Here is a 26,506-nt window from a genome sequence, read left to right as displayed (position 1 = left end):
AAACACAGCCAATTAAGTAGGCCCATAGCTAAAGCCAATGCTCTTGAAAAGTCTAGGAAGGAGAAGTCTAGCCAAAGCACAATTTATGAATTGGTAATTGCCCTGTTATATTATGAATATTAGTCTGTAAATGACCTTTGACATACTTCAAGCTCCCTTATACACAAAAGCCCATGGGCACTTGCAGATACATGCACACTTCAATGTAGATCATAAATGTTTATTACCATTGCCTATTATAGATTGAAAATAGAATGCACAGTAATACACATACAGTATCATATTAGTGGTCTTTGAAAAGCACCCATATAGGACATATCTTATTCTTTTGCATTAATATAAAACATATAAGAGGAATTTCTACATGGGTCTGTGACCAGAAGGGATGGAAATGTGTTACCCCCATCCCCCTATAAGATAGGACTTGATGACTCAATTGCTGGAAGACAGTCTCCGTTAGTCAGCTCCTCCAGGGTTTCCAAAGTTTATGTGAGCTGCATGTTCCAAGACATGTTCTTGCCCCACCCCACTCCTTGATATGTAGATATTCCTCATATTCTGCCTAAGGCAGGAGAACTCTGAAGGGCTCTATATGCACCTGAGCTTTTGGCCAAGGTTTTATTAGACCTCCATGGTTGTTCAATTTCGCCCTCTGACCAATTCTACCTCTTATTCTGACATACTTGACTTGCCAAAATCATTCTTAGTACCTTCTTCCAAGAAACCTGGAATATGGTCCTGGAAATAGGACCATATTAAAAGGATTTCAGTAAGTGTTTTGTGCATTGACCTTATTTTAGAAGTTGGGCAATCAAATTACAAAAGGAAGACAACGTACTTAGGTTGAATAGTGAATGACACATTAGATATCAGGGCTATTTTCTAGTCTTTTGATTACTACTCTGTTCTTTTGATTATGAGACTTATCAGGGATATTCGATGAGAATACATAACATTGTAAGTTGTATTCTACTACCAAGTGAAAATCTAGGCTAACAAGTAACTATAGTTGCATATTAAAATTATAGATAGGGTAACTAATAAACTAGAACATAGGTGCATATTAAATAACGGAAGTCACCATTGGCTCTACCTTTCTCTACATTTTTAGTAGAATTATGTAGCTAGAAGGGATCTTGGAGAACATATAATTCAAGTATTTCAATGGTACACAAGCAGAAACTGAAACTTCATGATCTCAGAATTAAACATGAAAAGTAAACAAGATACTTTGAGAAGAAGTAGATAAACCCAAAGACAATCAATGCATTACCTGGTATTTGGGGGGTAGGTATGGAGTTAAGGACAATACAAGGTATTACCTTCAGGTGGATTCATCAGTTTTTTAGATAACCATTGAATAATAATACACATTTACTTCCCTTAACATGGAAAAAGGGCAGATGAAACTATATGACTTGTCTTGCTGTTATCTGAGTTTCATGTATTTCAAACCTTTAAATTGAGTCAAATATAATCATTTATATCATGGATGTTTATTTAGTATCCAGTATGTGCTAGGAAATGTTCTAGGTGCTGGGGATACAGTGGTAAGTAAACTCTCAAAGTCTCTGACCTCATGGAGCTTATATTCTGATGGAAGATGTATGATAATTAAGTAAGCAAGTAAGTAAATAAATGTAGCTCATATATATTAAACTGTCAAGTATGATTTAACAATAAAAATGAAGTAAGGTAAAAAGATAGTATAGGTTCTCTAGAGAAGCAGAACCAATAGGAGATGTAGATAGACGGATAGAAGAATGGGTGGATGGATGGATAGATAAATAGATGATAGATAGATAGATAGATGGATGAATGTACAAACACAGATATATAGTCAGGGATTTATTATGAATGAAGGATTAGCTCAGAAGCCTGTAGAGGCAGAGAAGTCCTATGATCTAATGTCTGCAAGCTGGAGGCCCAGGAAAGCCAGTGGTGCAGTTCCAGTTCAAGCCTAGAGGCCTGAGAACCAAGAGAGCCAAGAGATATAGATTCTAGTCTAAATTCAAAGGCCTGAAAACTGGGGGCCAATGATGTAAGTTCCAGTTAGGTTCTGAAGGCCCAAGAACCAAGGTTGCTAATATCCAAGTGTAGAAGGAAATGGATGTCTCAGTTTGAGCAAACAGTACAAATTTGTCTTCTCTCCACTTTTTTTGTTCTACTGGGGCCCTCCACAGATTGGATGATGCCCATAACCATTGGTGAGGGTGATCTTCCTTACTCAGTTTACCAAATCAAAGGCCACTCTCTTTAGGAAACACCCTCAAAGACACACCCAGAATTAATGTTTTTTGAGCTTCTTGCCATTCCTTAGATCACTCATGTTGACACATGCAATTTACCGTTATAGCTGGGTGTGGTGGCTCACACCTGAAATCCCAGCACTTGGGGAGGCCAAGGCAGGAGGATTGCTGAAACCCAGGAAGTTGAGGCCACAATGAACCAGGATCATGCCAAGGCATTCCAGCCTGAGTGACAGAGCAAGACTGTCTCCACCTCCAAAAGAATACTTAACCATTACAGACATTGACATGGCAGAATATTCTAGGTGGGATTGTAAAAGTTATATTCTGGAAGGTTAAATTTGGGTAGGAAGGTGGTTGACGAAAGAAAGTGAGCCATGCAAATATCTGGAATGCAATTATTCCAAATAGAGAGTAAAAGCCCCGATATAGGAAGGGCTTTGGGGTATAAAGGAATATGAAGGCAAAGGTTGTTGGAGTGCAGTGAATTAGTTGAAGTATGATAGGAAATTAAGTTAGAGTGGTTGTCAGAGCCTAAATCTCATGAGGACTTAGAAGCCATGATAAGGATTTCGAATTTTATTCTAAGTATAATGGGAAGGCTTTGGAAGGTTGAGGGTAGGAACATGATATAATATATCTTTCAGAAAGGTCACAGACAACTGTTTGGAGGCCAAATTATAGAGACGAAAAATATCATAGAAGCAAGTAGTATGAAGAGTACTGAGAGACCATTGCAGTAGTACAGAAAAATGATGGTACTGGCTTTGCTTATGGTAACAGCCTTGGAAATGATACATTGTTAATTTTAAATATGTTTTGATTAGGAACTGACAGTTTTGCTGTTGATTCAGATTTGGGGTGTGAGAGAAGGAGAGCAGTCAATGATGACTCCCAGGTTTTTTTTCTGAGCAACTGAGTAGATGCTGGTTCATTTACTTAGATAGTGGCCACTATGGGAAGAAATAAATTGGTGCCATAAGTAAGCATTGAACTATTGCCAATGGTTCATCTGTGGCATGATTAGGTTTTCAGATCTCTTCTGACCCAGTTATGGCTCTGCTTTTGGTTCTTAGTGCTCTATCATTTGGTTGGGGTCAAAACAGGTACAAAACAAGAATCTGACATGCTAGAGTGCCAAAAGACAGAGGAAAAAGAAAGGAGAACTTGCGAAAGCATAAGATTGTGATAGGGATTAGAGAGCAATGATGTTATTGTGTGGTTTATTTTTTTTTTTTTTTTTTTTTCTGGAATAGTTTGCAACAAAGCCATACGAGATGTTGTCTGGGCCCCTTCTATTCTATAAGGAATGTAGAAAATATAATACAAGGTTTCTTTTAAATTCTATAATGTTCCCCATTTTATTGATATCTTCCTAAAATTAAATAGAAATGAATAATGCAAATAACCTTTCTGATTGCAATTTTCATTTCTGTTCCCCAATTTTCATTTCTATTCCCCACAGCTGTATAATATTCATTGGCAAAATAAACAAATATAAGAAAATTTTCTGATTACCCTCTTCGCCTCACAGCATTTCCCTGCTGTCTTTGCTAAAGGACTGCTTTACGGCTTCATGTATGTTTGTGAAAAGGAATGTTGGTTGCAAGTATTCGAAAGATTGTGTGTTTACATTTAAGTTTCCTTCGAAATTTCAATCACACTACTTAAATTAGTTTGTCTCAAAAAATACTCAGAAGGTCACAGATATTACCTCAGCTAAGATCCTCTGAGAATTTGAAGCCTCACTGGGACTCAATGCCAAAAGAGTAATATTTGAATACTTGATATTGACTAATTCTACTACCTACCATACCATCTCTCATGCAACCAGCAACAAATTCCTAAAAAATACATTCTTTGTCAGTTCTGCCAAGATGAATATGCATTTGCCTTAGGGAAGTTTTGCCAAAAGCAGGACATGTTGGTGAGACGCCCTTATCAAAATCATCATCCCATTATTACAATGATTATCATCATCACATTATCATTGTCATCATCATTATCTTGGGGTGGGAGGCAAGAAAAGCTTGTGATAAGATGATACATTTCTTAGACACACAGAGTGTTTCTAATCTCTTTTCCACACGTCTCATAGACTCTGTGCCTTGAGATCTTTTAATATGCATGTTCAGAGACTAGTGGTTATAATAAAGCGAAGCTTAATTGATGTGCTGCAGTAATATGTAGCTCCAACTAACTCTTATAAAGTGACAACCCGTCTACAGAGAAAAATTCCAATCCTTAATTATTATTAATATAGCTATCTACGTGATGTAGCTCTGAAGCCATTTCAATGGGCATCACATTTTCAATATAGGTCAATTAATTTCATATTAATTGCTGTTATTATGTTGCCCCAATTGACCTATTTCATATTTGCAAGGCTCCAATGTAGAGGAGAAAAAGACAACAAAGCAAACCTTCCTTTTAAGCTGCTGTAATGTCCCATCTTTCTGGAATAGCATTCAGAGTAAGGATTTTGCATGAAAGGGCTGCAGGAAGTTACAAAACTCCTTTACATGGCCTGTTGGATCTGTGTACAATTTCTAGCATTACCCAGAATAAATACCAGGAGACTGGTGTGGTTTATACAAGAGTTTATAGAGAAAAAAAAATCCACCCACCAGCTCCCATGCTGAGGATTACAACCAGGTCCCTGCTGCCAAGTTCTGTGTTTAGGTAAAGCATGAGAAAATCTGCCATTTTTTTAAAGTCACAAAAGGGTTTCTATAGTATGGAGCGGTAAGAAGCTGACAGCTTTTTATGCATAAAAGGCAGCTGTTCCTTCTCAGGTAATATTATTAATAAACCCTAAGGTAATGTTTGCTCTGAAATATGTCTAATTGAAATAATTTACTCTGACCCTTGGAGGATTATGAAACTGTTTTCATCATGTTCACACACAGCAAAATAATTATGAGATGCCATATGGAAAAGCCATCATGTGGTAGATGTCTTTCTGAATCTATATTTTTGAAATGTTTCCCACAGATAAATCATATAGCTAATTTACAAAGTAGAGGTGAGCAGTCCCTTTTCCATGTGGAGATCTGATGTGAAATGTTTGCAGATCCAGAATATTAACAGGGGCGTTGACATCAGTAATTACTCTAGTTATGAGACATTTTTCACAAAGTATTATGAGAGCAATACTTAGTTATACAGGGAGAAAAAAGTATGAGACTTTTTACATCGTGTATGAAATATGTAGGTACCGACAGTCTCAGAAAACAGTGTGGGCACATTGGTTACTGAGGTGCTTTTTGCCTGTAGCATAAAATCTGTCTGGAAAGTTCCAGCAGTTTCCACTGAGATAGCACATTTGGCAAGATGAGGCTGAGTGTGGTATGTAAGGACTTTCGGGAAAACTTGTCAGCTTTCACAGGGAAAGGTCCAAGTGTTTATGGGAACTATGAAGTGGTGTTGGGTGGCTCTCAAAGGGATCTGTGGGGTCACTGGGGACAGGCATTTGAAAGCTTTTTGATGGAAGCTCTTCTGAACTTATCAAAATGGTTAAAAGTCTGGCTGTGAGTCTCATGAGAGCAGACTTTCTTGTGAAATTTCTGGTATGGTACTTTCCTGCCGGGGTGAGAACATCTTAGGAGGACAGACGTTCTCATCATATTTTAATTCTTGGGATCTGTGTCCCTGCTAAACCCAGGAAATGGAGAATCACAGGAAACAGCATTACTTTTCAACCTCTGGGAAGTTAAGATCACATTTCTCTAGAGTTTCAACTGTTTAACTAAATCAACTTGCCTAACTTCCTGACCATCCCCCCTCCCACCACCATAAAAAAGGTGGGGCACAAGAAAAAAAAGGGAAAGACAAAAAAGAGGATATTTGAAAAGTATTAATTCACTTTTCCATAAGTTCCCAGTTTCTACAGACTTCTAGCGAGCAAGAAAATCAACAAGGTAGTAAATTACAGCTTGTTAACACTGTTGTACTTAAAATACCTAGTCTGCTTTTTCTTACCTCTCCCTCAGGGGTATCAGAAGCCTCTTTGACCCTTAGTGTTGTCAGTTATGTGAGGGATCTCCAGCTGTCTATTATTGGATTTCAGAGAACTTGGTCACAGTTGCAGCAAATGAGCACTTTCTTCTTCTAACAGCTCTTTTGAGGCAGACAGTGGGATGTGGATCATGAGTCCGGTCAGTCAGTGTCATCTCACAATTAGCTAATAGTTGGTACATGGAAATCCTAGTTCCAATCCCCTCGGGTCCTTGCGGGAGCCTCCCATTTGTTTACAGCCTCATTTTACTTCCATTCTCAGCATTCAATTATCCTTAAACTTTCAAAGAAAAACAAATTTACATAAAAGCTCATGTAAGTGTATATGATCTACAAATATTTACAAGGTTATTTTAGAAATGCATGACAGAATCTTTTTTTTTTTTTCAGTTTTCCAAAGTTGCAGTCTACCTTCCAAAACAGAACATGGGATTTAAAAAAGAAATAGTGAAATGAAAAACTGGAAACCTGACAAAACTATGAAACTGCTGCTATTTTCTAATATATTTCAGGTCAAATCCTTGTACCTCCCATTTTTAAACAACTGCCAAACCTTCATTTTTGTATCTACTAGACATCTGTGCTATTGGTTAGCACTATTTCTAGCTATTGACTGTCCTAAAATAAAGGTAACATATTTTCTGTGATTTATAGTCTATCATTATTATAGTGCAGCCTCTGAATGCATGAACTAGAGATTTATTGCACACTCGTGTCTTTTACCAGACTCATGTAATAGAGGAAAGGTAAAATGTCTTGGCTTGTTGAGGGCTCCCTTCTTCAAGTAGTTGTCTTTTTGGTGCGGGGCGTGCAGCTTGATTAAACTACGTCAAGAAGGTCATTGACCAAACGTTGTCTTTAATAGTTTCCCATAACGTGTATTCCTCACAGGGAGCTTTTCTCAGCTCAGGTTATTTCCATTAATGTTCTCAAACCAAAAGAATGGTCGTTGCAGTAAACCGACAAATTCCCACATTTCATCCTTTATCTCACACATAAGTGATGACAGCATTTATATTTCTTCTGCGGTCTGGGCCAAGAACAACCAGATTAATGAGGGTATCTCTTTTTCATAAGTGCATTATACTCTCTCTTTGACCTTTTAAGCATGGGAAATTTTGGTTTTATAAGACTAATTAAGGAGGAGAGTTTCCCATCCCTATGCCACTCTGCTTTTCTTCACATTTCCCCCCCTACATGGCCAGCCATCAATGAGGATGCATTCAGTAAACATACACACAGACATATACACTCTACACACACTTTCACATCAACTGGAACGTTGTGTCTATAGCAAAGGTATAAAGCAAAATTTGCTGTAGGATTGCTTTCTCATGTTATGTCACACTCCACAGCACTTTTTGAAAGACACTATCACAAAAAGATAAACTACACAAGTATTCCAAGAAATATATTAGCTAACACTAAATGTATAAAATTTAGGAAAGATAATCTGACAACCAATTTCCTCTTCAGAAATATATTGGTGATGTTTTCATGTGTTCTTACCCATTATTGATTATTAATATTGTAGTTTCTGATTCCAGATTATATTTTTATATGTGAATGGCTGATAACTATGTGGTAATAGAAACATGAGAATATGGCTAAATTCACAAAGCCAGAAACAAACTAGTGCTTCTTTCATATCCTTCATTCAGGCACCAAAGTGCTTACAAATTTTTATTTTGGACTCAAGAATCTCATTATGAGGTCAGTATTTTCCTCCTATTTTTATTCCATTGAAATTTGGCCGATACTAAGGCAATGAATTGATCATGTCCTAAAACAGAATGTTGACAGAGGGCAGTTTCTCAAAACATTGCTAAGTGCACTTGGCTGTTGAGTAATTAGGCTTCCCATTGTTCTCAGAGCATCAGAACTAGCAAATGAGAGTTGCCTTAAGGTTTCCCTGTTTAGAACACCACTTATTTTTGCCATTTCAGAATCAGGTAAAATCCTTTCTGGTAACACTTAAAACAGTCAGCCAAATTCTTTTATTCTATTAGAGTATCATTTACATAAAAATATCCCTAGAAATTTCATTTTCCTCATTTTTTTCTCCATTTGACAGGAACAGAAAAAGGAGCTAGTGTCTAACCACTTATAAGTTAATTGCAAATGAAAAAGAGGACTTAGAACTGAGGTATCAAGAAGGAGGCTGGGTATTTTCCCAAATCTCTAGTTTCTACTAAGCATCTGTCAAATAGGAAATCCCATTTTGCTATCCTACAGGGATCTCAAATGAGCACATATAAAGAGAAATTTTAAAATTCTTATTTCCAAACTGTTCCTTTATCTAGTGCATTTCAATAAATTATGCCATTATCTATGCAGTTGGTTAAAATAAAAAAAAAATAACAAGCATTCTCCTTGATTCCCCCTTTTCTTCAACACCTCAATATATATAGCACGTCCTCTACTCTGTTTAAATCTCTTGGTACCTACTGCTAACACCCTAGCACCTCAATTTAAATCACCATTATCTTTTCACCTAAACTACTGAAATAACTGTGATCAGTCAGAGTCTAATGAGAAAACAGAGTCAATGCTTGGGAGTATGTAAGAAGCCTAAAATGTATGACAAAGGAATTAGAAGAGCTGAAAAGCCAACCAAGGATGGTGTGCCAACCCACGTAAGTGTTGCCATTCCTACACCTGGAGGGCAGAGGGAGAACGTGGTATTACCAGAGCCTAGGAACCAGGGCCAGTCAACTGGAGGTGAAACCAGAGTGAGAGGGGCTATCTAGATCCCTGATTAGAATTAGAACCATGAGAAGATTAGGCCATTACTAGATATCCTACCAGAAGCAGCGGGAGGGTTGGAATGGGGGCCTGATTTATCCCTTCCTTCAGCCTAAACTCATACTTAGGGCTTCCCATTTACCCCACCTAGCTAGAAAGCAGTTGACAAAAAACCTTGGACATGTTTGTAAAAGCCAATTTCTGGCAAGCAGAATAAGAGTGGGAAATGAATCTGTGAGCAGTAAGGAAGTAGGAAGTAAGGAAGTAACACAGTCCACCCCTTTTTCTGTGCAGCATGCATTTTTGCTAACCATATATTATTTATTCCCATGAAACAATGACTTCATTCTTCTACCTGATAAAATGCAACCCAAAGCACAAATGAAGATGCTGTCACACCTCCCCACAAAAGGGACACAAAAAGTCTCATCTTCACTATTCATTCTCAAAGTTGAAGGTGGTCAAGTGATAAAATGTCCTCTTCATCAGTTCTAGATGCAGTTTCTCAGAGTGCAGTGATTTGTGAATTAAAATGAAAATCTATGCATCATGAACACTCCCTCATAGATAATATGAATAGAGAAAGAGGAAAGGGCAAAATAGAAATAATTTGTTAATATATACATAATAAAAGCAGGCAGAGCTAGCATCACCCTCATCTCTGTCTCTAATCATGAGTGTGAGCCTTCCTTCATTCTTTTATGTTCCTCTTGCCCTCAGCCAGAACCTCAATTGGTCAGGTTTTTTTATCTGGCTGGTGAACAAAGACTTCTTTTCTAAAGGGTTGGAACCCTTAGTGATTTTGGCTTTACTGGATAGTTGCTTTTTGATTTTTACTACTAAGCTTGAAAGTATTAAGGGAAGATGACAGTAAATCCCATCATGTTTCAGCAAAACAATTTTCTGTTGTTAGACAGGACCAATTCCCACAACCCCTTTCTTTGACTGATGGTTCAATGGCAGGAGAAGCCCAAAGTATATAGACATGGGGGTTTCAATTATATTTCGAAGGAACAATTATTGTGTTATTAATGTAAGTATTTCTTTTTTTGGAACTAAGACCTCTAAATCTGCTGAGTATGAAGTTATAAAGACAGCAAAAATGATACAAATATAGTTATTTTGTGTATTAACAAAATGGTAATTCATTTTCCCATTTGTTCCAAATATTTATATTCAGGCTATGAGAGAAGCAGCACCTTATAATGGTTACTTGTTCAAAGCACCCAATATTCCTAGGATGTGGTCTCCCAGCTGATTTCATAACTGAATTATCAGTAATTAATTTCATTGTTCCATTAGGTAAGTTTTCTTCAGACAATAGGGTACACTGCAAGACAAGTAAATTTAATGGGTATAAATTCCTTGCTGCACATTTTGCTGTGAAATGAGCTCCAACGTGTCATGGGATTCTATGAAGATTAACAGTATGTTTCCATAAGTTCATGAGATGATAGTGCTGGCAGAAGCATAGCAAATCCACGTATAGAATAGATATCCGTCTAATGAAGCCAAATTTCTGCCCCTTCCAAAATGGTTCACTGTTGATTACAGAGGACCACTGTAATCAACCTGCCACCCGAAAGCTGCTAATCCCTTTGGTAATGATGCTCTGTCAGGTATTAAATATTGGTCACTGAGGTTATACGTTAGAAACTGTGTTATGGTGATAAAGTGAAGGTGAAGACTGCAGTTGAGGTCTTGCATTGCCTCTGTCTGTCATGATGGCATCTTTGTACAGGGGCCCATTGGATAAGCACTGGGGAGGGATGCTGCCTGATAGCCTTTGTATGAATGATTGTGACAATATGATTGATGAGAACTTCCTCAAGAGTGGATGTCTTTCACAGAGCATTTTGCACAGGACACAAACATCTTCATGCTTTATGCCCAGTTTTGGTACATTCACATGACTTTTTTCCCAGACAGTGCTCACCAATCTTCTCACACTCTTCTTCCATTTCCTGGCCAACTAGCCACCCAATAGTGAATTCCTGTAAATCAATTTAAACCTCAGGCCATTTCTCTTCCCAGGCATACTAAATAACAAGACTTCCTGCTCCAAGTTTTGCCCACGAGAGAGGATGTCTCTTCATCACTTTTCTTTACGGACATCTTTGGCTGAGGCTGCAGTAGAATAAGCAATCCATGGCTGGCCAGTACCAGCATATGATGTGACACCTTCATAACCAGGTCAGTTTTTTTTCCTCAGCCAAAGGGTCATAGGAACTTCCTCGTAGGTCACATGGGTGAATTGAGAGAGGCAGTGATAGTGCCAGGTATTTCACTTGAAAATGAAATCAATTATATTGTACCCTTTCAAAAGGCTGCCTCTCTCTTCTAGTCCGTGGAATTATCTACTTGTCACTCTTCTCAGTCATCACATCTTAGGGGGTGTTAGGAAATCCTCCATTTGGAATGTCTTTAGCCCTTCACATGAGTGCTATTTTCAGGGGCTGGGAATTGCTTTATTAAGCTTCCTCTTTGAACTCCTCAGTAGGTCTGCATATTTTTTTTTTTGACTGTACAGACTTGTAACTTGTGGAGTCCTAATTTTTGAATCAGATCTTCACCTTGAAATATAATTTCTCTGAAGAGTTCTTTTCCATGGGGATAATTGTTACCCTCATTGGTCAAAGCACACATAGGCAGCCGTCTGGAGGTGGGACCTGGGAAATCCAGTCTCCAGCAGTTTCCTCATTTCTTCCTTAGTTCCACTTCTATCACAGTAAATTTCCAGTGTCTCTGCTATTGCTCAAAAATTGATCTTGGGGAAGAGAATTTGTATTTGATAATTCCAGAAATCATGAGAATAACTGATGCTGGACATTTTCCAACAGAGGACCTGAACTTCTTGGCCGTTTGCTTTGTGTTTCACACAGGACTTTACTCTAAGGAGGACCTGTATCTGTTGGAATCCTTAGGGCAAGCCACATAAACAAACTCTGGATACTTGTAGCAGAAAATGAAGTTATTGAAGACTATTGTGGAGTTTACTATGAGCCAGAGAACCAGGCTGGGGGGCTGTACCACTTAGAATGAGATCCAAACTCACACCATAGTTCCACCCTTGAGGTCGCCATGTTGCCGCTACCTCTCCTGCCACCCCACCATTGAAGCTTTGGATGCTGGATTCTGAACACAGCTGGGAAAAGTGTTGCTTATTACCATTTTAATATGTTTTCTTTCAAGACCTTTTTCAAAATATACATACATATTTTTATTTCTATTCAAAATGGAATACATTTTTTAAGGTTAGCAATATATTGTGAACATTTTCTTTCCTCTCAGAAACATTTTTCTATAATATAATTTATAGTAATACATCGTAAACTATCTCATAGACCTACCATAGTTTACCTAACAAATCCAAAATCATTTGTGCCATTTCTGAATTTTTATTATCTTATGTAATGCTTTAATGAACATCCTTGCATTTATATTTTATACAATTTTAGAAGCTGAATTACTGGTTCAAAATACATGATGATTTTTAATTCTTCTGTTGAATATTGACAGATTGCAATCCTGAGAGCTATCTTGAAGGATAGAGTATGTATGTGCCCAGGGTTCTTTTTTAAGAAGTAATTTGTAATGTGAAAGAGAATAGGCTGAATGTTTTTTATTCTCTTAGTCCTCCTCTTGTCATTCTGCAGAGTTTCACTTATTTGGATTCAAATTCTAATTCTAGCCTACCTCTCTTTTTATGTAATTGTTATGAGGATTAAATTAGATGCATAAAATTGCTGCTTACTACATATATTGCACAAACTAAAATTTTCAAAGGTTAACTGTTTTCTGGTTTGTTTTTAAGACACAGTTTCTCGTTCTGTTGCCCAGGCTGGAGTGCAGTGGTGTGATCACGGCTCACTACAGCCTCATCCTGCTGGGCTAAAGTGATCCTCTTGCCTCAACCTCCTGAGTAGCTAGGGCTACAGGCACATGCCACCATACCCAGCTATTCTTTTAAAAAAGACATTTTTGTTGTAGCAGGGTCCCCTATGTTGTCCAGACTGGTCTTAAGCTCCTGGCCTCAAGCAGTCCTTCCACTTCTACCTCCCAAAGTGTTGGGATTAGAGGTGTAAGCCACTCCACCTGACCCAAAGGTTAACTATTATTATTGTTATTATTCTGTTTTTTTTCCATTCACTTCCTCATTAATCAACTTTTATTGTTTCAATGTTATTTTATTGTTTTTCAAAGACTCCTTATATTCACAATATTTGCATAAGAAAATTTACCCTTTAAGGACACTGAGGTTCCAAATGAAAATGATATTTTTAAGGCAAAACAATTATAGATATAAAAACAACTTTTTTCTGTGAATACTAGATTTCATATTATCCTTAATGTCTTTCTAGGAAGTAACCAAGTGATTTCTCATAAACTGGAAAACATTATTTCCACTGGTATTCTGAAAAAATATTTAGGATTAAAAAATGTATTTTAAATTCTTCTTGACAGAAATCACTTGTTGCAATTACATTGCCAATTCATATATATATTACATATATGTCACCTTGACTTATGGTAACCTGAAGGGGAAATTTGTAGGTTTAGCAAATCCCTTCGAGTAACACCCACAGAACTGAAATCTTATTCCATTTCTTGGTGGTCTTCTACCCATCTAGTCCTCCTGAGGACCATAAAAACTATTGGTTCCTCTTCTAAGCTGCTGTAAAATATATCCTGTGAGACCCAGGGGAAAATCTTTCTGAGGCTGAGCATTCCATGGAGACTCAATATTCCAGATTTTGAAATGCAGCTAGAAGTGGAAATTGATTTATTTCTCAAGATCTGTTTGTTCATAATTAAGGATATAAAAAATAGAGTTCAGAATGTGAGTGAAATGTAATTGAAAAGAAAAGCCTTGATTTTACATATAAAATATCTTTACCAGATGGGTGAGTTAAGGTAACTTAAGACAATACTTAAAATTCAATAACAATGATGAAACTATGAAATACAAAGTTTCTGGCACCCATAAGCTAGTTTCTAGAAAGAAAGTTATCATATATTGTTAATGTGTTCACACACTTAACAAATATTAATGGGTTCATTACATTTAAAGCATGAGAACTTCCACATCATTCAGTGGTGATATTAATAATAATTCAGTAATCATTAATGATGTATATGCTGTTAATAACCACAGGGAAAAGTTTATTTTCTGTTTTCTCTGAGTTCACTTGACTTTCCCTAATTTCTGAAGAATTCATTCTTTTCTTTGTGTGCTAAGAAAGAATGGCGTTAATATTTATTTAATTTTGTCATCCATTTAAATATAATCTATCTTGTTTTAAAATGTATTTATGGCCAATGTGTTTCTGTATGTTGTCAAGAATTCTTTAATAATTTGTGTATTTTTCTAGCAGTATTGTCTTCCATTTATCCCTCCGCTCATTGGGAAAAATTGCTGATTTCTTTCTTTCCCTTCCTCAAAGCCATCAAGGATAGAACACAATCCCTTGTGTGCTCAATAAAATATCCCTGTGGCATTCAAAGTCTTTGATAACATTTAATTTTGGTCTTGGGTCACAGTGACATAGACTTAGTTATCACGTTGACACTCACTTAATTAAACCTTTCTGCGTGATTGAAAAACCTGGTTCCAATGTCTTGAGTTCTAAGATCTGTTTCCGCAGAAAAGCCCATTTTTTTTTTTTTTTTTTTGGTTGTGAATTCAAGGCTTGTGTTCTTTAACTGTATTCTGGAGAGAAGGGAAGACATTCGCAGTTTTTGAGTATCTACCATACGAATTTTTTTTCTCTCAGTAATCCTCACAGTCACCTTTTGTTTTATTACCTTGTCCATTTTAAGAATGTGTAAAAAAGTGTAATGCTAATTAGTAAAGCTGAGATTCAAATCCAGCTTTGCCTTCATTTATTCAAACAGCAAATATGTATCATATGCCTCATTGTATAAGAAAAATTGTCCTAAGTTATAGAAGTGCTGTCATGGTAGAAGTGATTGCAAAGTTGCTTCATACTCTGCAATACTGTTGCTGAAACTATTTTAGGTATGTCCTTGGTATTTCTCAGAGATTAGAATTCTAATGTAGTAAAATCAAATTTAATTTGCAACTGAATCATGCACAAACTAAACAGCAGTAAACAAAAATACACTGATCGTGGCTACACTGCCATGGCCACTAACAGTGACAAGGTCTTCATGTACTCTAGTTCAGTCTGAGAATCTGCAGCCTGGAATATTTAGCTGAACTCAAAGCAAATACTCAGCTGTATGTTCCAGTATACCCATAGCCAGAGGTAGATTTTCATGAAGCTGATCGTATGAAACTTAGTTAAACTTAGGATCCTAGGAGAGGCCCTAGTAATAATCTTTTTTTCCTGTTTTTTTCTTTTCTTTATTTGTGAAAATAAGACAATTTATATTTATTTTGTTCATGGACATATTCCAAATTGTACATACAAATTTTAGTCTGAATAAATCATTTATCCATGTCTAGTTGTACTAATTTTAAAAATATTGACCTACTTATATAACTGGTTAGTTAGTCCTTAGGCATTATCCCTACACTCTAGCTCCAAGGGCCTCTCCTTAGAAATCATCTGGATATCTTTATGATGCAGCAACGGAAAGGTTATATCAGCACAGCAGGGAGACTGCAGGACCATGCCCCAGGTCCAAGGGTGGCATCTATTTGGATTGGTTGTTACATGTGCTATATCAGTGGTTAAATATTTTGAATATCACCCCAAGTAAACCTGAAGATCTAACTAAATTTCAAAACTCTCATAGCTATTGAAGGACACTCTTAAAGCAACTCCAACTATTTTGTCAGGATATATTATCCATATGTGGAATAGCTCTATATGTGTGCATATATACAGCATGATTGTGTGTGTGCACGCGTGTGTGTGTGTTTATGAGTAGAATAGCCATAAAGGAATGTTCAACATTAAACATATAATGCCAAGGGATCTTCTGAGGTATTGGTATTGTCTGTTTCTTGATCTGTTTGCTGATTATAGAGGTATGTTAAGCTTGTGAAAATTCAGGAAGCTGTACAATTATGTGCAATTTTGACATTACATTATCATTAAATACAAAGTTTTAAAAAGTAGAGTAATAGTTTTCCAAAGAGGTTGTACCAGTTTATACTCCCACCAGCAATATATTTAACATAGGCCTTTAAAGGAAATTCTAAAAGAAAATACAAACATATCCGTAATTTTACCAACAAAATACATCTCTTTTTAATTTTATATATCCCTTACAATTTTGGCAATTTTAAAATAATCCTTTTTTGAGCTAAGAAGAGAGAATGAAGACTAGTTAGATACAATCACAGCTCATTGTCATGTGTCTACAAATAATATTTACTAATAGAATACTAGATTAAATTTTCCTGTTAACTATATCATATCAAAATGGCTGTGTACATTTTTACAAAACTTGGAGTCTACGTTTATGATGACCTGACCTAAAAGCCTAGTTTACCTAGCATATGAAAAATTCCTCTTGTAAGTCACACAGTTTTGCAAAGACATATGTAATTATTATCCAGAGCAGCTCGTGTAATGCTAACTTGGAGAAAAAAAGACATATAAAAGCAGGTGCTACTGACAGAAAGAACAAGCTGTGTTTTCAGCACAACCTCCAATTGGAATGACCCAAGGCGGACACTTAGAATGGAAGGCTGCTCCTCACAATGGCATCGACAATCAGGGCCTCCTTCCTGACTCTTCCCTTGAGTTTCTTCGCACTCCACTGCTGTCCTCCTACCTGTTTTTTTTTTTTTTTTTTTTTTTTTTTTTTTTTGGTTTCTTTTTCTGTCTCCTTGTCCTATTTGGAATTCTCCCCTGTGCTGTCCTGAGCTGCTTCTCTTCTTCTTACCTCCTTCTTCTCTAAGCGAACTCTTTCAGTCCTGTTTTTCAAACGCTCTTTTTGGGGGATGACTCCCGAATCACCTTCTCCCAACAAATCTCTCCTGAGCTCCACAACTTCCCAGACCTTCTACCAGCTGCTGATCTGACACCTCCACTTTCACACCTCAGGAGCAGTTAAAACTTAAGATCTATTGATTCCTACTCTTCCTCAATCAAGTCCTGCTTTCTCTTTTATTTTTATGTTTTGGTAAGTGATACCATCGTCCACCTAGTTGTTTATTCTATTTATTTATTTAGAAACAGAGTCTCACTCTATTGCCCAGGCTGGAGTGCAGTGGCATGATCTCAGCTCACTGCAACCTCTGCCTCCTGGTTTTAAGCCATTCTCCTGCCTCAGCCTCCTAAGTCGCTGGGACTACAGGTGTGCACCACCAGGTCCGATGTATTTTTAGTAGAGATGAGCTTTTGCCATGTTGGCCAGGCTGGTCTCAAGCTCCTGACCTCAAGTGATCTGCCCACCTCAGTCTCCCAAAGTGCTGGGATTACAGAAATGAGCCACTGTGCCCAGCCTACCTAGTTCAAGCCAGAAGCTGCCATATTACTTTTGATTTTTTTTCTGTCTCAAGCTCCATATCAAATCCACCATAAAGTCCTAAACATTTAATTTTGCAAATGCACCTCAGGCTTGGCCACCTCTTTCCATGTCCTCTGTTGTCATCTGCCCTAGTTCATGGTTGTGTCATTTTTGGCCTGGATTAATAAACTGTGTTTCTCCCTGGCCTCCCTACTTCTTCATTTGTTCTTTCTAATCCATTATTCACCCTGCAGCTAGAATGGTTCTTTTAAAGGGTAAATCTGATCATGCCACTTCCTGGTGCAAAACCCTGAATGACCTGCCAGTTCATGCAGCATAGAAGTTCAAAATCCTCATTGTGAACCATAGGGATCTACATGATCAGCCCGCTGCTACACTTTCCAGTGTCTCCTTCCATCTCTCACGTAGTTATTACTCTCCTATCACACTGGTCTTATTTCAGTTCTTCAAACTAGCCTGCACTTTCATCTTCCCAAGATGTTTACATTCCCTCTTTAGATAGTTCTAACTCACTCTTTGGGCCTAAAACGAAGTGTCAGTTTCCCAGAAAACTTTGCCTCACCTCATTCCCTCACCTACGTCAAATCCCCTGACTTACAGTGTCTTGTGCTTTTCCTTCACAACACTCAACACTGGTTGTAGTTATACTCATATTTCTGGGATCATTGTCTTAATGTCCCCTTCTCTTGGGACATTAAGAAAACATTTTGGAAATATATAGGCTACTTGAGGGCAAGGGACAGTGACATTTTTTCAACCTGGCCTGGACTAGATGTTTATGAAAATTTACTGAGTAAATGAATGCGTCAATTAAGTATGTATTGGGAATCTTCTGTTCAGCATAGTAATTGTCTTGAAGGAAGAAAAATACAGATTCACTCAAAATAAGTTGAAACTCCTAAACTACCAGACCTCTAAACAATTAGAGGATAAAGGATGACAGTAGGCAATTAAGTGCTAAAATGTGTGGCACAGAGTGAAACTGCTAGAGGAGTACTAGGAAGGAAGAAATCATCTGGGATTCCAACCACTAGGCGAGTCTTCCCTGAATAGGTGGGGCTTCCATGCACATAGAATTTGGTCACTTCAAATAACAAATATAATTTTTTACTCTCCCATAGCCAAGCCTTAATTATAACAATTATTGATTTTTTTACAGCAGTTCTTTTCTGGTTGTACAGGGCTTCATAAATATGTTATTATTTAAAATTCCTTTTTCATCTTGACATAGTCATATGTTTGTTTGCTTTTTGTACCGCTGGTTTGAGTGACATCAAGAAATACTGCTTTTGCTCTAGAGAGACTGTCCTAAATTGGAGACTTCAGAAGGAATGGCGTTCATGGCACCAAAGTGACACCCCCTTCCCACCCCCAGCAGCAGATGAAATATTTCAAAGGGGACATCTGCCACCACCACTGAGATTTTATGGAGTACCCACACATGTAGACTCAGTAAAGTGGGCATGACAGCTGAAAAATATTAAAAGTGTGTGTGTTTTTAAAAACAACTTATGGTTAAGAATTAAGAAATGACTTTTAAATAAGAACAGAATTTTTTTTGCAAGTGTTTCTTTTTTTTTTTTTTTTTTTTTTTTTTTTTTTTTTTGTTGAAGACCCCACACTTGCAAAATCTTTTAGGTCATGTGTTTGCTTTACGAAACATTTGGCAAATAATGGGTGCCATGGGAATATATCCACTCCATCTGGAATCAGCAGATCCTCCTGGTTTCGCTGTACCTGAATTACCACCAGTCCCCATGGCTTACAAATGTTTTTGTTTTCTGTCTTTAATAAATTTTGGAGTGCAATAATTTTAAATGAAGGAGTCTTTAGTAAAGTTCAGGTTCGTCTGTAACACTGTTTGTAAAGGCAAATGCTGTAGGGAAGAGCAAATGCATATTTCCCAATTTGATGTTTACGAAAATTGAACGCTGCATGGAATGGGAATTACTTATGTTTTCTCGAAGAGCATTTTCGCTTTCTTAAGAATGAAGCCCAGTGAATACAATTTGTTTTCGGAGCCTGGTCCCCCCCCACCCCACCATGTAGTAGAAAAACTTGTTTAAAGGCATTTATTTGGTTATTTAAATGTCACAGTTATGGGTCATGTTGTCTAAACTTTTGTGTTCCTTTTTAAAAATTGAAGCGATATTGAAACTGGAAAAGGATTTTGTTATTCTGATCCGATGTTACTGTCAGAGCAAGTGTTTCGTTTGCTATATTTTTTTGGTTTTTATTTTTTGTCTCACTGAGGATGTTGTATTCACTTCACAACGCTTTAGATTTCCATGGCTTTATTATTTTGTTTTGGGCCCTTGTTTATTTTATTTTATTTATTTTTAAAGAGGTCATGTACAAAATCAGGTCTTATTAATTCACAGAATACAGGCGTCTCTTGTTTGATTTTGGAATCTTTCTTCTTTCATTTTGGCAAGAGAGGGAGTATGTGGGAAAAGTGTTGTCTGCCAAAAGTATCAGTGTATTTAATTTTTCATTACCTCACAAAAGAGAAAAGAAGATGGAAAACAATGCTTCTTAAGACAATGGACAAAAGCAAACTTCCTTGATCTATCGAGCTGGTTCTTGCCTTTCTTTAGAGACACTAGATTTTTAAAAAGTCCTTTAAAGTTTTGGCAGTATTCATAATTAAATCCAGTTTATGAGCATTGAAGCAGGTGTTCTAAGAAAAAGTCTTGGTGTCAAAGAAAGAACTTTCTTCCACGGAAGCACAGACAAAACAAACTGGAATAGCAAACAACCAGAGAAAATATATATAAATACTAGACCTTTATATTTATTATTAGGAGGAAGAAAAACACCACACACACACACCGACACAAATTTTCATTGTTCGTTCAATGGCCTCTTTTCTTATGTACACGATATCTTATATGTCTAATTGAAAAGAACTCAAAAAGACCAATAGTGATAGAACTGGGAGTTTGTGTGTGTGTGTGTGTGTGTGTGTGTGACAGAGAGGGGAAGAGCCAGCGAAGGGAGAGAGAAAGCGACTGCCCACAAACCAAATTATTTCCTATTATGTTTTATTTTTATGTGCTAATTTTTTTGCTTTATTGCTACAAAATACAACATTTATAGTTGGGGATGGCTTATAATCTGAGATTTTGAGCTGTAAACATAGTGAAATCTAAGTATGATCTAAATGGGTTCTAGTTGTTACTATTAAATATATTATCCCTGTATCTGCAAAAACATTTGTCGGCAGTTGCTGTGCTTAGCCGAGTAACTAGCACTTGGGGGAGTCGAGGTCAGGCAGATTGCCTGAGGTCAGGTGTTGAGCCGATTGCGACAAGCGTGGTGAACTCGGCGTGGCTGCTATACCAAGCAATGCAAAGCAAAGAGAATTAGCTGAGGCATGGTGGGTGGGCACCTATATCGCTTTTTACGGTACTCAGAGGGCTGAGGGTAGGGAGAATTGCTTGGACCCAGGACAGAGGTTCAGCGAGCCAGAACGTGCCACTGCACTCCAGGCCTGGGCAGATCCATCTCAAAAGAAAAAAGAAAAAAAAAAAAAAAAAAAAAAAAATCAAATTCATTTCATTTTAATAAAATACATTTATAGTTTTGTATTTATTTCATGTACCATTTTACAATTGAGGCATGTATAGCTTTAGCTACAGGCTTGCCAAAACATAACTTAAAAAAAAAGAAAAAGAAATAATACATTTTGCAAAAGGAATCTTATTAGAATATTGCCTATAATGGTGAGGCGTTTAAGATTGCTTCTTTTGGATCGAAATCCAGGGACTAATTACTGATAGTTTCAGAACGTCCTTGCTTTTAATCCATGTCAGCCATCTGACAAATCCTTAACGTGTATGTAAAGGAAGTATATTGTCTATTTCCAGTATATTATTATTTAATTATATTTTAATTTCCTAATGACAAATGGAATCCCTTTATATGCCAGCCTGTTGCTCTATGTCTGAGCTTAAATTCCTATGTTAAAATAAAATGAATTCTTCCATTTCAGTCTAGAACAATAGTTTTCTGAATGAAAGGGATTGACCCTGAGAAGCTGGAAATATTCAAAACACTTCTGCACAAAATTCTGTGTATGCCATTGGATATAATTTGAATATCAGTAACTTATACATCAGAGCTATGTCAAATATAAAGCTCTAATTGTAGGCTGGGAACAGTGGCTCACCCTTGTAATCCCACCACTTTGGGAGGCCGAGGCAGGCAGATTACCTGAGGTCAGAAGTTCAAGACCAGCCTGGTCAAGATGATAAAACTCGGTCTCTACTAAAAATAGAAAAATCAGCCGGGCATGGTGGTAGGTGCCTGTGATCCCAGCTACTCGGGAGGCTGAGGCAGAGAATTGCTTCAACCTAGGAGGCAGTGGTTGCAGTGAGCCAAGATCACACCACTGCACTCCAGCCTGTGCGACAGAGCTAGACTCCATCTCAAAAAAAAAAAAAAGTCTAATTTTAGTGGATGGAAAATCATATTTTAGACATTGTTTTTTAGACATTGTTATTTAAAAGAAAACCCTTTCAATAGCTTACACTTATACCTTTTATATAACATGTCTCTATTTTTAAAATATAAAACTCTTTTTTCATTGTCTTTGAAAACAAATTAAGGAATAAAAGATTCCTTTCGGCATAAATACACATTATTAGACTTAGGAGAAAAATGTAAGGTTAAGTACAGTACCAAATTTTTAGTTCAAGATGTTTTGTTTGTTTGCAACAGGATCTTGCTCTGTTGCCGAGGCCGGAGTACAGTGGTGTGATCACAGCTCACTGCAGCCTCGACCTCCTGGGCTCAAGTGATCCTCTGGCCTTAGCCCAGCAAGTGGCTGAAACAAGAGGTATGTACCACCATGACTGGTTAATTTTTGTAGAGACAGTTTCATCATGTTGTCCAGGCTGGTCTTGAACTCCTGGTCTCAAGCAATCTACCCTCCTCGACCTCCTAAAGTACTGGGACTACAAGTGTGAGCCACCACAACCACTTTTCGTATCTGAAAAAGTTTTGCTTATTAGACCTCCTGTTATACCTACAACTTTATTCAGTAGCAAATGTTTTGCTTTTATTATTATTTTTAGTGGACATATAATGATTCTATGTATTTATGGGATACAGTGTGATATTTCAATACATGTATACAATATGTAAGATCAAATCAGAGTAATTAGCATAGCCATCACCTCAAACATTACTATTTCTTTGTGTTGGGAACACTCGAAACCTACTCTTCTAGGTATTTGAAAATATACAATAAAATGTTGATTATAATGACCCGATAAGTGCCATAAAACATTAGCACTTTTTCCTTCTATCCAGCTGGAGTTTCTCATCTGTTAACCAATCTCTGGCTATCCCTCTCTTTCCTCTACATTTGCTTGCCTCTGATAACCACTATTCTACTGTCTACTTCTATGGAATCTATGTTTTTAGCTTCTGCATATGAGTGAGGACATGTGTTGCTTCTAAAGATGAAAAGAATGTGAGTATATTAGAGATTATAGAACAGACTCAACACTTATAATACCTGTAACTTTAGCTGATACTTATAGGATTTTCTTCTCAACAATTATTTATGGGGACAATCCTATGAAACCCAGTTATGGTAAAACTCCAGTTTGTACATTTTCATATACTAAGGATCAGGGGAAACCTTAGGCAAGATTACATTCCACAAATCTTACATGGCACAGAATATTCAGTTATAAAAATTATATACATATAGTATATGTTATATATATATATAAGTGCTTCTGACTTTATTCATAAAACAAGTTTTAATGCAATTTTAGTTATTTGTAAATCTTTAAAAATAGCTTATTCTCTGGTATTATGACCCAGAAGATCTTCCATGGAATAAGCAAGTTTTGAGACATTCTCCTTCTATGAGTTATGGTTTTAGTAACTGATGAATTATTTCCTTATCTGGGATGTCTTAGTTTAGTCACACACACACACACACACACACACACACACACAAATAAACTTGATATCTTTTTTTAAGAATGTATGTTGATTAAGGCATTTAAAATGTGGAATATAGGAAGAGAAGGATGTAACATTTTGAGGCCTGAAAATTATAAAATTTTGGGACCTCTCCCTCCCCTGAGAAGAAGAATGCAAAATTATAAATATAAAAATAGGTACAGGATCTTGGATGCTGTCTTTGCTAGTGAGGTGCCCAGACACTGCAGCTTCCTTAGCTTCTCAGAAATATTCCAGTATATATGGAAATATAGATTAAGGCCTTTCCATGAAGCTTCAGATTCTTTTCTCATCTCCTTTTTTCCCTCCTGCACTTTATTCCCAAGGGGAAGAATTAACATTGATAGTCAAAGACATTTATAATGCTAATGTGTTAATGTGCTAGTCTGTCTCTTACTCCCTCTCTCTCATCATTTCTCACTCACTCTCTTGCTCTCCCTCAAACTCAGTTGTCTTTTTGCAGATTTTTAAAAATCGTACCTTCCTTTTCACGCAGTTTTAGGTTGGGATATATCTTGAGAAGACCTGGGGTGGGACAACTATGGTTTTTATTGAATAAGAAACTTTTACTTTCCTCTCTCTCCCTTGAGATACTTTCTTTGAACTCATTATTCCTTGTCATTAGGGTTTTTAGATACAGAAGACTAAGACTCAGGAGTAGAGTTTAGGTCAAATGTCTCAAATCCAAAGCCAGGAGTGTGATGAGAATGCAGAAAGTAGACCTGAAGTAAGAGAAAAAATGAGCGACAGAGGCTGGAATGTTTGCCTTGTGGTCAGAGCAGCCATGATGTAGCTCTGCCGAAATGTTCCCAGATAGGCAGATCATTCCAGTGGTGCAAATCTTCTTTGTTTTCTGTCCCCAGAAAAAGAAGCAGCCAGGCTTTTAAAATAAGAGACCTGCTAATTTTTAATGTTTGCAAGCAATTTAGTATGTTTAACAATACACTGACAGCCAAAACCTATATGAGCCTGTTGCAGTGAATGGTCATCAATTTGTAATCTAAGATCTATAGGCAAAGGGGAAAGTGAGGTTGTCAGTGGATTTGGGCTGCTTAAGTCTGTCTACAGCTTAAGAAAAAGGAATCTCCTGACCACCCTAGGTGTTCAGGGCTTTTGTCTACCACTTCTGAGGAATGAAGAACATGTATTTGCTTAGCCACATCCACTGCACATATATATCTCCTTGAGAGATCTCAGGTGAAGTGAAGATGGAGATAGAACTGAGAGGAAGTGGCTGGTGGTAGGACAATATCCAGGTATCCATTATCTTAGATTTCAAATAAAATACTATTTCAATTCTACCTTACAGGTTATTAACTGTCTGTACTTTCTTTTTAGGAGATTTCTGCAGCTTATTCTTGGGCTTTAATTTGTAGAAACTGTTTCTTAACCCTGTAGCTGAGGGATTTTATGGTTTCCAGTACTTCCAGGACTGCCATGCTATTGAGGATTTTCATATTCCCACATTAAATGTAGAGAGGAGCCCGATTATACAGAATGCTTTTCCTGTCATTTGACCTCTTGACATTTCCCGTATGTTCTATAACTGAGCCTGGCAGGGATTTTGTACGTAGTTTAAATCACTTACAAAAAAAGCAGGTCTGGAATCTCATTTCCTTTTTTCTCTAGGGAACATCCATGTTCTAAATTGACATCAACACATGATAGAAATTGGTCACTCCCTGATATAGTCTTTCAGGAATTTTTGCTATTTTAAGGTCTATTATTATTTCCAGCAGTTGCTACTTCATAATTCAGCAAAATATAGTCATCCAGAACTGCCTGACATATAAGTAGTTCTGTTCCTGGCATTAACTCCCCGGTAGCTAGCCCTGCCACTTAACTCAGACATGATAGGGGGCAAGAACTTATGGGCTTTGAGTCTAAGAAAAAATGTAGTCCAATCTGTTTCCATTCCTCTCTCTTTACTTTTCCTAGGAATCTAGGTTTGTTTGGTAACTCTGAGCAGCCTTGTCTGAATGGAGTCAATCAAGTTTTTAGACTGCACCCTGCCTCTGCCAGTCTAACTGCATCTGCAACAATTTTTTTGTTGTTCAAAATGAGGGGTGAGAAGAGTGAAGATAGTGAAGAAGAGAACAGACAAAGAAAACACACAGGGTTTGTTGCAAGATACAAAATAACAAAGAACAGAGAATATAGGCAAGAGAAACATATGAGACTATAAGAAGAAATCAATAGGGAGGAGTTAGAAAAAAAATGTATGCTCAATTACAATATTTGTGCTGTTTCCTAACTTCTAAAGAGCATTTGAGTGTTTTGCAGAATTTCTTCAGTTCTACGTAGTGGAATGCATTTTGTTTTGTTTTATTTTGTTTTGTTTTGTTTTGAGATGGAGTGTGGCTCTTGTTGCCCAGACTGGAGTGCAATGGCCCCATCTCAGCTCACTGCAACCTCCGTCTCCTGGGTTCAAACAATTCTCCTGCCTCAGCCTCCTGAGGCTGCCCACCACCACCTTTCTTTAAAAAGAATTTAAAATTTTAAATTCTTAAAATTTTTGTATTTTTAGTGGAGACTGAGTTTTGCCATGTTGGCCAGGCTGGTTTTGAACCCCTAATTTCATGTGATCTGTCTTCCTCGGCCTCCCAAGGTGCTGGGATTACAGACATGAGCCACTGCGCCCCGCCTATTTTTTTTTTTTTATTACTTATTTATGTTCATTATGCTAGTTCACTGTAAGATTTTACATCCACCTGGTTGCTAAATTAATGCTTCATAGGACAAAATACTCACTCACAACCCAATTTACATTCTTCCTATAAATGCTTTTGTTTTGTTTTTGAGGTTTTTGAATCTCTGAGGTTTCAAAACATGGATAACTAAAGATTCATTAACTTAGGCACTAATGAGTTTCTAAATAAAGGTTTGCATGGATGCAGCCTTATGTACTTAAAAATTTAGCCAACTTCAGAGAATAAATCAACCGAGCATGGCAGCAAAGAGCATGCAAGGCCTCTGCAGCTGCAAGGACTTTTTAAAAAAGTAATTGAAAAGAGGTCATTTTCAACCATCGTTTATAGCATATCAGTTTGTAGTAGGTGGTGGGG

General features: G+C 37.1%; 1 long non-coding RNA gene across 1 annotated transcript in view; it reads left to right on the top strand.

Annotated features, from left to right (window-relative positions):
- LOC108544310 (uncharacterized) overlaps positions 1 to 26,506 on the top strand; it is a 97,810-nt gene that overhangs the window by 39,701 nt on the left and 31,603 nt on the right. The window lies entirely within an intron of this gene.

The sequence above is a fragment of the Rhinopithecus bieti genome, unplaced genomic scaffold, assembly GCF_001698545.2.
Source record: "Rhinopithecus bieti isolate Rb0 unplaced genomic scaffold, ASM169854v2 scaffold_26061, whole genome shotgun sequence".
Classification (NCBI taxonomy): Eukaryota; Metazoa; Chordata; class Mammalia; order Primates; family Cercopithecidae; genus Rhinopithecus; species Rhinopithecus bieti.
This window is presented reverse-complemented; position numbering and strand designations above follow the sequence as displayed.